The sequence below is a fragment of the Azolla caroliniana genome, unplaced genomic scaffold (assembly GCF_043228905.1).
Source record: "Azolla caroliniana isolate FFs.n. ecotype wild unplaced genomic scaffold, voAzoCaro1.0.p SCAF_5, whole genome shotgun sequence".
Classification (NCBI taxonomy): Eukaryota; Viridiplantae; Streptophyta; class Polypodiopsida; order Salviniales; family Salviniaceae; genus Azolla; species Azolla caroliniana.
In genome coordinates this window covers 21,858,187-21,871,051 of record NW_028230440.1, presented here as the reverse complement: position 1 = coordinate 21,871,051, position 12,865 = coordinate 21,858,187, and positions in this window count along the sequence as shown.

Sequence of the window (12,865 nt, the reverse complement as noted above, 5' to 3'; positions counted from 1 at the left end):
TACAAGTGGTTAACGAGCTTGTAAAAAAGAAAGGCATTGAACAAATTACTATTAGGAACGAAGTTATTATTTGCTTGTTATAGGTAGATGATATAGTGTTTTTTCTAATTATTGTAGAATATGTACAAAATCTTACAAGTATATTTGGAAACTTTTGCATGCATAATAAGTTGAGCATTAACTTCTCTAAAACAAATTACTATTAGGAACGAATTTATTATTTGTTTGTTATATGTTTGTTATAGGTAGATGATATAGTGCTTTTTCTAATTATTGTAGAATATGTACAAAATCTTACAAGTATATTTGGAAACTTTTGCATGCATAATAAGTTGAGCATTAACTTCTCTAAAACGATGGTTATGGTTGTGAAGGTTGAAAACAAGGATATAGTATGCATTGTGTGCAATATTGCACCCTTTAAAACTATAGAAATATTTACATATTTTAAGGTTGAGATTCCCTCAAATCATAACAGCTTGAAAGCATTCAAGTAGGAGAATGCTCAAAAAAACCTCTTTGACACTTAGGTTATATTGGAGTTTGTTAAAGGGGCAATGGCATACCAAAGCATAGTACGTAAAATTCGTGTTCGTCACCCTTATCATTCGTTTTTCTACGTTGGAAAACGAACACGAATGATATTAAAAAATTCGTGTGTTTTTTTTTTCCTTTTTTTTGTTTTTTCCCTCTTTTTCCCTCTTTTCCCCCTTCTCCTCTGCACGTAACGTTACGCTCTCCTCTCCTCTCCCACCCAGCCTCGAATGATCTGCAAAGTGCATACCAACGACTCACAACATTCAGGTATAATTAGGTTTAATAATAGGTATTAGGGTTTAAATTTCTAAATGAAATTTCAGAGATGAAATTTCTGTGATGAAATTTCAGAGATGAAGTGATGAAATTTTGATATTTACGTTTTACAGTAATTTAGGAACTAATGGGTAGACAAAAAGGCCTGGGGTGGGAACAAGAAGCAAAGTGAACAAGAAGCACAAGAAGTTGATGAAAATGAGAGCCTCACCAATGTGATGGCTTATATTGATGATAATACACAAGATGAGGATGATGATTTTGATGATGATGATGATATCACCTTGAATGAAGATTAGGAATGTTCTTTTTTATTAACACCTCATTGAGAATTTTTTTGAAGAGTAGGCATTTTGGATAGTTATTAGAATTTACGAAAAAATGCATATTGTTATTAAGAAGGTAATGTGTTCTTTTTTGCAATTTTTAAAATTTTTTTTACCTTGAAAAAATATTTATCTTATAGTAAATAATTTAACCAAAAGTATGGTATTTATCATTCTTCGAGGGTGTTTACCCTTCTCGAATGATTGAATCATTCTCGAACACGAATGCACGAATGGTACACATGGTTCATACTATGTACCAAAGTTCATTTGGAAAGAATGTCCAAAAGTAACTTTTTTATGAAGTTTCTTAAAATCAAAATCCAAAAGCCATGCGTGCTTTTACTAAGTGAGACCAAGTCACTTTCCATTAAGATTAGGGCAAGGGTATGTAACGGATTGTTGAGGACATGTCAAGGTTAAAAGAATCCCTCACATTGGCTTCCTAGAAATACAGAGAAGAAAGTAAAATAATTCACGAGATATAAAAATAAATATTTGAGGCATCAAAATATTCTCCTATGAATGAGGCCTTTTTGCAACAATATTGTATCATAGTTAAGTATGGATTGAAGGCTAAGATTTCATCCATTATGTTACATATGGAATTTTTAAAATATTATTATAGCCAGGATGAAGAAGAGTTATGAGGTTGTGCCAAAGAGTGATACTGAATCAAAATGGTTTGTTATTGAGATCTTCCATAAATATATAGATAGATAGATACGTATTTGCCTACTGGTATATATGGTTGGCACCATTGCTTCTGGCAGAATTGGCAAAACATGTCGATGATGACACAAGGAGGAACGACCTAAGGTGGAACTACCAGCCCCCACGCTAGTTGTTTCCTACTCACCTCCCACCCTCCCTTTGTTGTAGGCCACATGATTCGGCTCGTATTGGCTAGTGATGAAGGGCACTAGTTTATAGCTATTGGTATCTACTTACATTACGTAGTCAGTTTGAAAGAATATATATGTAGTCTCATATTCTTGGACTCGATCGTAGGGTGATTACCCAATTTATGTATAAACCACCTTGTATTGTATTCCTGTAATAACCCCTTCTAACTAATGGGAAAATAGCTTCTTTTTGGGAGAAAAATTACTTGGCACCTATTATTTATTGTTGTACGTACTAATGGTTAAAGTCCCCCAAAACCTATGATAATTTGTATGCTCATGAAAAAGTCATCATGTTCTCCAAAGGGGAAAACTATCCTCATATTTACATATGCTAGAACCCATCTCTTTCGTTTGCCGCATGTACCATTACCTACGTACAATTCTGTTAAGTAATTGCCATGCATAGAACATGTGATCCATGAAGATATTAACGTTTACATTTGGTACTAAATTAAGTACAAGACCAAGAACAAGGGGATGGAACAAAATTGGACATTTAAAAAAAAAACATATCCTTCCATTAGTTAAAAAAAACCATATCAGCTACAAAATACAAAATGATGGAAAGGAGATGATTATCCTTCCCCGAGCCGTAGCCATGAATTGTTCTTTTGATAGACTTGATTGAACACTTCCTCAATAGTTGAAACATACCATGAATTTGCATATGTTCAAACCAAATCAATCTTCCTCATCATGTTCATATTCAACATCTCCCAATACCACCTTTGGGTCATCACATGCATCCAATATACCCCCACATTTACAATGACCAAGCATCCTCTATTTTCCATATTCAACATAAAACACAATTAGATCATTATAGTATAGAGGTCATTTTGTATGCCTCGATCCATGATTCCAGCACGTATGAACATGCCGTCATGTATAACCATGTGATCAACACCCACTTTAAGGGATCTCAGCCCTTCTAACAGTTTATATGCATCTAATAACCTTCCACATGTTGCTTGCACATCAACAATGCTTCATGACACCATCCATCACATAAAAAGAAACGAACTTCTTCCGAATGCATACATAAGAGCATCCCCCTCCACCTATTTCAATGACTCCATCCATCTCATAAGAAGAAATGAGATTATGCATACATATCATTAGCATTTTAGTGATTACAAGATCATGTTCCAAATCCCGTTTTCAGATTTCACTTCTTATTCTTTTCCTACTACTCGAAGGGCAGAATTCCAAATACACCATGATGCCATAATTCCAGATACACCAGAAAATAAGTCTGGAATGGGATTGCACAAAATCTCAATTATTTCTTTCTTTTCAACTACTCATAGACTGCCATTGACATACAAGATAATACCAATAACAATTAACATATCCCCATGTCTCATATCGGTGGAGGAAATACCCAGAGAGGTGGCTGATAGCTCCAACGTATACAAGAATTAACCATGTAAAATACATTCATCCTTTCCCATGTCTTATTAAAAACCTCTTTCTTTCAAAGGACTACATCTGAATCACCCTTCATAGCGTCATACTCTCATTTTAGTGTATGCACCAAGGTCAACCAAATCTCCTTGACTACATCCACAACATTCCATTGAATTTGCTGAAATATCCTTCGACATCTACTAGTCCACAAAAGCCACAATGTTATGGAACTAATAGTCTCCCAAACGACCCCATTTTGTATTGAATTACTATGCATACATGGTAACACTTCCTCAACATATCGACCTCTTGTATGTAATGCAAAGGTAACCTTTTCATGTTCATAATCTTGTACCTTACCCTTAATAGCAGCCCACATCATTGCTCCCCATTTATATACTCTAGAGCCATATACATTATGCAATAGATGTAATATCCTTTTCTAAACCAATTTAGCCGCCATACATGACCATAATAGGTGATGAAGAGAATCCATCTCTAATCCACAAAAATCACACATTTTATCTGCATCCTTACAATGCATCCAAACCCTAACAGGAACTGCATAATGAACAATCAACCATCTAAATAAAATAATCTTCTTTGGAATTTGCATAGCCCGTAGCCATTTCCAAAATGTTGTCATATGAATAGAATCAACATTATAACTCAACCATGTTGTAGTTGTTGTCGGCCAATGAGGTATCCTATGTCGTAACATCCCCCTTCCCAATCGAATCGAATATTAAAAAAACGACTTCGGCCTAACATCCTCCCCAAAATATGATGTAGGTAACCACTTCCATTCCCCTGGATCCCATTCCAATTCACATAATGATTTTTTGCCCACTATCCATAGATCCCACAATGGATGAACAACATTAGGATAAGGGTCTAGGATCCAAATCTTATTTACCTTGGCTAGAATTCTAATGGGTTTTACTGTAGCCTCAATGAGACATTCATCTTCTAGGGGGATCAACACTAATCATCCATATTGTAAAACATCATAACTCAAGAAAGAATCCTTATCTCTAAGGCCACAGACTCCAAGTAAAATTTGAAAATTTGAAAATAATTCCACCCACTTATGACAATTAGAATGTTTGTTATCCATCAAGGGTAGTTGCAATTTCCTTAACTTATCAACTATCATCTTTCCTCCTCTTATTCCTTTATATTCTTGTTGCATAATATCAGTAGGATTGTGAACAAAACGTTGCCACTTACTAAGAGATGAGGCAAAAGATGAATCCACTTGAACCCAATTTAATCTCACTCTCCTGCCCAACATAGATCCTTCCTCACCTAGAAATAAAGGATTCCAAACCAAGGGTTGATTTAACCATTCATCCATCGAAGTGGGCTAGACTTGTTGCAAATTATCTTTTAGTGACCACCGGGCTCTCTTTATCGTAGCAAAGAACCTATCATTTTGAAATACTATATTATGCGAATGAAAGTTAGGAATAAACCATCATCGAAGAGACCTTGTCCATTCACCTCCATATTTCGGGAAAACCTCTTTCATTCTTAACTGAAGGAGCATCTTCCACAGTTCATTTCCTGGTAGTAAACCTCACACTATAAATTTTGCCAATAGTGTCGTACATTGCATAAGAGGATCTACCAAGCCTAAACCCCCTTGAGAGGTCGACGCTATAATAGTTTTCCAAGCTACCTTCGGTCTAACATTCTTAAAATCAGTAGAACCCCATAAGAAATTTCTAATCAACCATTGTAACTTTGACAACAAAGATCTGGAGAATAACCAAGAGGACAAAATATACCACATTGAGGAGAGTAATACTTGATTAGAAATAACTAGCCTCCCCGCTAGTGTTAAACTCTTAGAACTCCAAAAAATTAATTTTTTCCTCAAAGAAATCAGTAACAGTTGAATATGAGCTTTTGGGGGAAGATTAATTCCCACTTGACATCCTAAATATCTCACTGGAAAGCCTTTTGGTACCCAACAAAATCCAACGTCTGGACACCAAGTAGGAGTAAGACCTTCCCCAACCCAAAATCCCATTGACTTGTGCCAATTAATAATGGCACCTGAAGCATCACAGAAATCATGGATCACATTTTGCACATTACAAAGATTTTTGTCTTCTCCTACAACATACAATGTTGTGTCATCTACAAATTCACAATCTAACACAACCTCCTCCAGACCTGGCCATTGTATACCCTTAATAAATGACTTATTCTTATACAAGAATGCACTAAAGGCTTCTCCTACGAATAGAAATAAATATGGAGCCAAAGGACATCCTTGTCTCACGAATCTAGTAATTGGAAAATTATTACCTAGTGCTCCACCAACAAGAACTCGACTAGATGCTGAAGTATATAATGCAAAATCAACCTTAATATAATCACCTGGAATACCTATACGACCCATAACCTCATATAAAAAATTCCAATCGATTCTGTCATAAGCTTTCTCAAAATCCAAACGCAATATTGCTAAGTCTTGTTTTGTTTCTTCCGCTATTGATATCATCTCCCAAAACATGAAAATATTATAAAAAATACTCCTTTCTTGTATAAAGCCCGTTTGATTCTTATGTATAATATGTGGAAGAAAAGGTTGCAAACGAATAGCTAATAATTTAGCATAAACTCTATATACTATATTTAAAATAGTTATAGGCCTCCATTTCTTAATATCATCCACCACACCTTCTACCTTTGGAATCAAATAAACCATTCTTTCATTCCACCCAATAGGCATCCTTCCCAAATGAAAAACCTCTTGTAAAATGGATGTGAAAGCATCGGCTATATCATCCCAATACTCTAAAAAGAATTCTGGTGATAATCCATCATTTCCTAGGCATGCATTCTTTCCAACAACCACCAGTGCAACTCTTACCTTTGTAGAAGAGATTTCCTTTATCAATGATTCATTCATCTCATATGAGACCTTATGTTCCAAACAATCTAAAACACTTTTTCTTTTTTGAATTTGTTGATCCGAAATTTGTTGGGTTGTAAGTAGATTTTTATAAAAGGTCGTGGCAATGTCCCTCATTTCAGTCGTGTCCTTTGTAATAGACCCATCTTCCCTTTGTAGTTGTCTCATACAATTACTTGAATGAACAACTTTATGATATGTGAAAAAATCAGAATTCACATTATCAGCTAATCGAGTCCACTTTGCAGCAATAGCATGAAACTTTGTTTGAAATATCTTGTGTTCTAAACATATTAATTCATTTCTTATGTGACCCAACTCCAATTCAACCCAAGCTGCATGTGGACATTTTTCCTGAAAATGTTGAAGAGACCTCAAAGCCCTCCTATTAGCAACCATTCTCAACTTACATTGCTCCATGGTCTTACATACTTTCAATCTCAAAAATTTCGAAGTACCCTGAATAGCAGAGTTGACCTTTTGCAAGGCATTTACAACAGATGTATTTTGCCATTTCCACATCTTTTAAATATCATGCCTAAAGGATGTATCCAAATAAATCCATTTCGGAATACGACCACAACTATTGTTATGATATGGTTGTTTTCCAACCACCATAATCACAACCTACAGGTGCATGATCAAAGAACAAAGAGCCTGATATAATACCAATCTCCCCACCCTTTTTGACAAAAAATCGTCAATGTATATTCTGTCCAAACGAGATAGATTTACCCCTTGTTGTCTTCTATCTGATCGAGAGAAATTTAATGAATCTTTTACCAAACCAAAGAGATGTAACATGCCATGCATCTTGCAATCTGAATGATAAACATAAGCGTTCTCAAGTTACCAACTCAGTTGCACCTATCAAAGCATGAGAGCCTCCAATCCTATCATCGAAATTCTCGATCATATTAAAATCACCTACCGTACACCAATGATCCACTGACGGTAAATCCGATCCTATCTTAAACCAAAATTCCTTTCTAGCCCCTGACGCATTTGGACCATAAATATTAAGAAAGCCCAACTTAAGATGATATATTGAGCTCTTCCCTCAACCAATATACGACAATCTAACACCTGTTGACTTCATTTCTCTGCTAAGGCTATACATAAACCTCCATGTTTATTTTGATTGCCAATCGCAGGAGTCCAATAGTATTTCCAATTTCCGTTTGACATATTCCCATATGTATCTATTCGCTTATCCGATAGATGAGTTTCTTGTAAACATATCATATCACAAACTCCCACATTAAACTTATGCAACTCTTGACGGACTCTACCCTTAAATTTCTTACTAAGAGCCCCTCCAAGCCCTTGAACATTCCATGAAATTTTTTGGAATTTATTCATAGCTTAACAAAAAGTTGCTTACTAACCTTAGTTCTCTCATCCATTGTCGACTTTTTAAACTTGCAATCCTTATTGCTTATTTTCAATCCATTGAGGGACATCTTATTTGAGTATGTAACCGTACTATGTTTCTTTGCATGATGCATGAATCGATTAATCATAATATTTCTATCCACTACTTTATTAAGAGTACTATGTACAACTGCCACATTTGTTTCTTGATTAATGTGGTGATTATAATTAAACCCACTTTCAAGATATTTAGCTTTCGACCTAGTTATACGCCCATTGTAGTTATGGGTATTCTCCCTTGATGAGTGACAAATTTTAACACTCACCATTTGTAACAAGTTAACCTCTTCCCCACTTTTTTCCACATTAGAGTCTTCCTTAAGGATTGTGTGACTTTCGTTTTCCTCATATACAACTAATGGCAAGGTTTCATCTCCCTTCATCCCTAAACCCTCATCATCATGCATCAAGATATCATTATCCTTGGGATGAGCCTCGCCCACCAAAGAGTCTAATAAATTATTACCTCTTGTGTTCATTTAAGAATTAGAAAGGTCACGATCTATAATATGCTCCATGTTATTTTTATGTTTGATAATTGAAGCTCCATCTACCTCCTCGACCAAGATAGCATCCCGTGGTAGTGTTTGTTTGAGATTACCAATTGGTTCAAATCTATTTCTTGTTGGCACCCATTTATTGGAAAGGTTCACATTCTTTGCAAAAAGGCCTTTTCCCTTTCTCACCATAGTCCAATCCTCCTCCCCTTCGGTAGCCCCCTTTTCCTTAAAGTTTTCATTACTATTCCCTTGTGACGCATTCTGTCACGTACAGTCTTTTGCCATATCCCCAATTTGCCTACATTTAAAGCATTGATTTGGCAATCCAACATATGTAATCTTTTGCACTCCCACTTTGCCGCCAATCACTGGCGACAATTGAATTGACGAGGGAAGAACCATATTACTATGACCTAACAACCTCACTATTGGTGTCTTTTGATTTTTTGCATTAAACCTCCCAATTTCTACATCCTCATTTATCAATTGCCCAATTGTGGCTGCAATATCCTTTATTACCGGCCGCCACTCTTTGGGTAAGGCCGGGAACATAACAGAAAAAACAAACCTTCTAGCAATTGTCTCCCTCAAGTCATCTAAATCAAATCCCGCATACCATTTCAAAAATTGCATCTATACTCCTTTCATCTTAACACTACCCACTAGAAGCAATTTATCTACCATATCACAACTCTTAAATTCAACATGGTAGCAACCCTTACCGAGAAATTGAATGTCGATTATTTGCGCTAACTCACCTTGCAACCGGGCTTGTAATAGATGATGCAGCTCGACCCGATTTGGACGACCTCCCACAACATAGATAACGATCGAATGCTATTGCAGGCGATCCACCTCCGTGTGTACCTTCTGTTCTGTGTCAAGAGAGAGACAGAAGTCCACCGTGAGATCTATGACAAGAGAAGAAGCGAAGGGTTGTACACTGGAATTCCCTTTTGTATGTTGTCGCAGCATCGAACGCACTCGTCATTTTTTTCACTCACAGAGAAAAACAAATATGCTTGGGCTACACAAGTTCGGAACAAAATTGGACATTATACTACATATGTTGCACCTAACTACAAAACCATATCCTTTGTTTAATGGGGAAAATTTTAGAGCCCATCTCATTGTCTACCATCAAAACCGCTGCTTCCATGAGACTTAGCTCACACGGTGAGACAAGGCGTTGTGGTAGAAGTGATGAGAGTAATCGTGTTAGCTCACACCATTACTTCTGATTGGATACAAGATCTTGAAAAATGGTTTGTAATATGGGATACAACACGCTTCATGATGTGAATGAGGCCTTTTTGCAATGCCCATATATCATGGCATAGGAAAACTGTGGAGGTTCATGCTTCACACGTTATACCACATATTTATACCTAACTACAAAATCACATTCTTTGTCAATGGGGAAACACAAACATCAATACATGTTAGAGGCCATCTAGATGTTTGTTATTTGAACCTTTGCTTCCACGCGACTTAGGTCACACTCACTACGATGTGAGACTAGGTGTTGGGGCGCAAGTGATGAGAGTAATCGACTAAACAAGTTCAAGAGTCTAGGTATCACACTTTGCCCTAAACAAGTTCAAGAGTCTAGGTATCACACTTCGATACAATGCTCTACCTTTGATCACATCCAACTATGTTTTCCACACATCTTCAACCAAACCCAATCCTTGCATTAATTTCTTCTAGAGGCACGATGTGCACTCTCTATTGCAACATTCATAAAAGTAAAGTTCTTGAACATTAAGAGTTGTTGCTCACTTTCACACATACTACATGAAAATGTTATATTTTTGGTGTCATAGGTCATATTTGATATTCGAAGGTGACAATAAAATCTATCTATATCTCAACTTCGTGGTTTATAAGTTTGAAAGTAATAAGTCTAAGTTCGATCTTCGCCATGGGCTATGCCCCATCTCATAGATCACAATTAGTCTCCCATGGATGTTAAAAAAGATCTCTCTCTCTCTAGGTTTGCTTGGGACCATCACCACAAATGTGTAGTATCTTTTCCTTCTAAATCGGAAATTAGGTTCTATCAAAACCCAATCTAACTTGGGAGAAAAAAGATAGAAATGTATATGGGGTTCATGAAAAGATGAAGATAAGAATTTGTAGGCTTTGTCTAGTACCCATTCAATGCTCATGACATACACTCGAAAAGGGGGGGAGACAAATTTGTATACTAGAGTTAGATACAAAGAGAAACATATACATGCCAAAGAGGGGGCAAGGGCATTTTGGTAATTGAAAAAATGGGTGTAGGGGATTTTATAAGCATCCAAAAACACAAGAAGTAACAAGACAAGCTATTACATGGCAATCAAAACAAGAGAAGTGAAGATAAATAAGCAAGATCTCTTGTGTAGGATAGGTTAGTCTTGGCTCCGCCTTCCCGAGAAAGGGATCGAGTTTGTGTATATTTTAACTAAAGGCGTATATTCTTTTTTGGAATATATATATATATATATATATATATATATATATGCGAAGAGGAATTTGGAGACTAAGGTTTCACGCCAATTTATTACAAATAGTCATCGTCGAATAACAACTAATCAATAAGCAGATAACATCCACAATTTTACAAGACTTAGATCTCCTCATTTGGTTACTATTTTAGCATTTACATTTGTAATCCCAAGTAGCCTTTTACCATGGCATGTCCTATTTAAAACAATCACAACCTTCAATTTGGCAAGCCCATGTTTGTATCTATGGGTCTAATGAAGAACAATGCTTTCGTAGAGGACTTAGTTTCCTTTTCTTGTTCACATTATCTGGGGAACCTGCATATTATCATACTGGCCACGGATTACTACTAGCAAGTCCTCAATATCATTTTAGGTATGCAACATACACAAATTCTATTACACATGGATCGTGTCCTCAACAAGTACTTTATTTAATACAAGCTACATGAGGTCTCTCTAGAAACCAATTTTTCTTGGGCACCTCTCAGCCTTGGTGTCTTGTGTGCTTTAATCTCCACCTACAAAGTATTGCCAAAGATCAAGTGCAAAACCCATGTATGGTATGCACAAACAATTAACAACACAAATATTTTCAATAGTTGCACGGTGAATGCAGTTTCTACAAACAAAACATACAATGATGATATACACCCATATGCTCCTAAGTAAGTCGATACAAATACCACTTAAAGACTTTTAGTGAATAAGTAACCTTTTGCATCCTCACCAAGATTGCTATAATACATTATATAACTAAACCTAATGGAACCATCTACTACATTAACTTTTCAACCACTCTCGTCGTTGACCATGATGAAAGGATTAGTTGTTATTTGTTTACACCAACACTTATGGTGTGGCTGATCACTCTTTTCTAAACTAGCCATTACCTATGAAGGACTCATAAAAGTTTGGTGTAAGCTCTAAAACAAGTATATAATACTGTGTTTAGTTCAAAACATTGGATTGTTAGCAAACTTGATAGATTTAGCATGATCAATGAGTTGCAGGCTTGGGATGTGATAAAGACTAATTTTTGGGAACTTTTGGGATCAAGCTTGGCAAGACACCTATTATGAGTGACATAAATTTTGATTTGGATCTAGCTTTGTGCCTGAGCAATTTTCTTGTTTGGCAATAATACTAGTCTAGGTCATTTGGTAGCTTGTAGTTAGGTTCTAACTTCTAATAATGCGGATTATGTATGCTCTCTTTTTCTTGTTTTGTCATTTTTTATTACAAATCAAAGGCTATTCTCTTAAGGAGCTGAAGGATACAATTATTGGTTACATTAGCATTATTTTTTTCCATAGAAAGTAACTTGGACAATAGATGCACCTATATTTCAAACAAATTAAAAGGAGCTTACTAGGAATAAATTTTATGTTTCATGTTTGCTTCAATAGTTTAAATGTTATTGATGATTTCAAATTTCTAATGATGGTTGGTGAAACACTAAGATTTTAGTGAGAACTTAAGAGAGGAGTTGTTTTAGAAAGGTTCTCGATAACATTGTAGATGATGGCCTATCCATGTAATATTCAAAGTTCAAACTATTGTGAATGGTTTCATGCAAAACTAAACACAATGTTGGTTGGAGGCATATATGTATATACATAAATAAACACACATATTTATAACTATGCATTAATCATGGATGTCGAGTCAAATTAATGCACAAATACAAGCATGCTCATAACATGTTGGTATAATCGCAAGCATTATGAAAAAGGTTCCCAAATGCACATTATTTCCTAATTAGCATGTGTGTAGTGATTTGCATAGAAGAGAGGCCTTTAGTTAATTAGGGAGCATAATACATTCCGACCATAATTCTACACGAACACAAATCCCATGGGTATGTTCAAGATCTGAGCACAAATCCCATGGGTATGTTCAACGAATCGCACATGCATCATGGTAGGGAGATAATGACCGATGCACTCATGGCATGGGGAGGATGTTAGTGCACATGGCACACACGTACACACCTATTCTCTCTAACTATTGGTTTTGGTGGTTTACAATGTAGCATCAAAGTCATAAGATC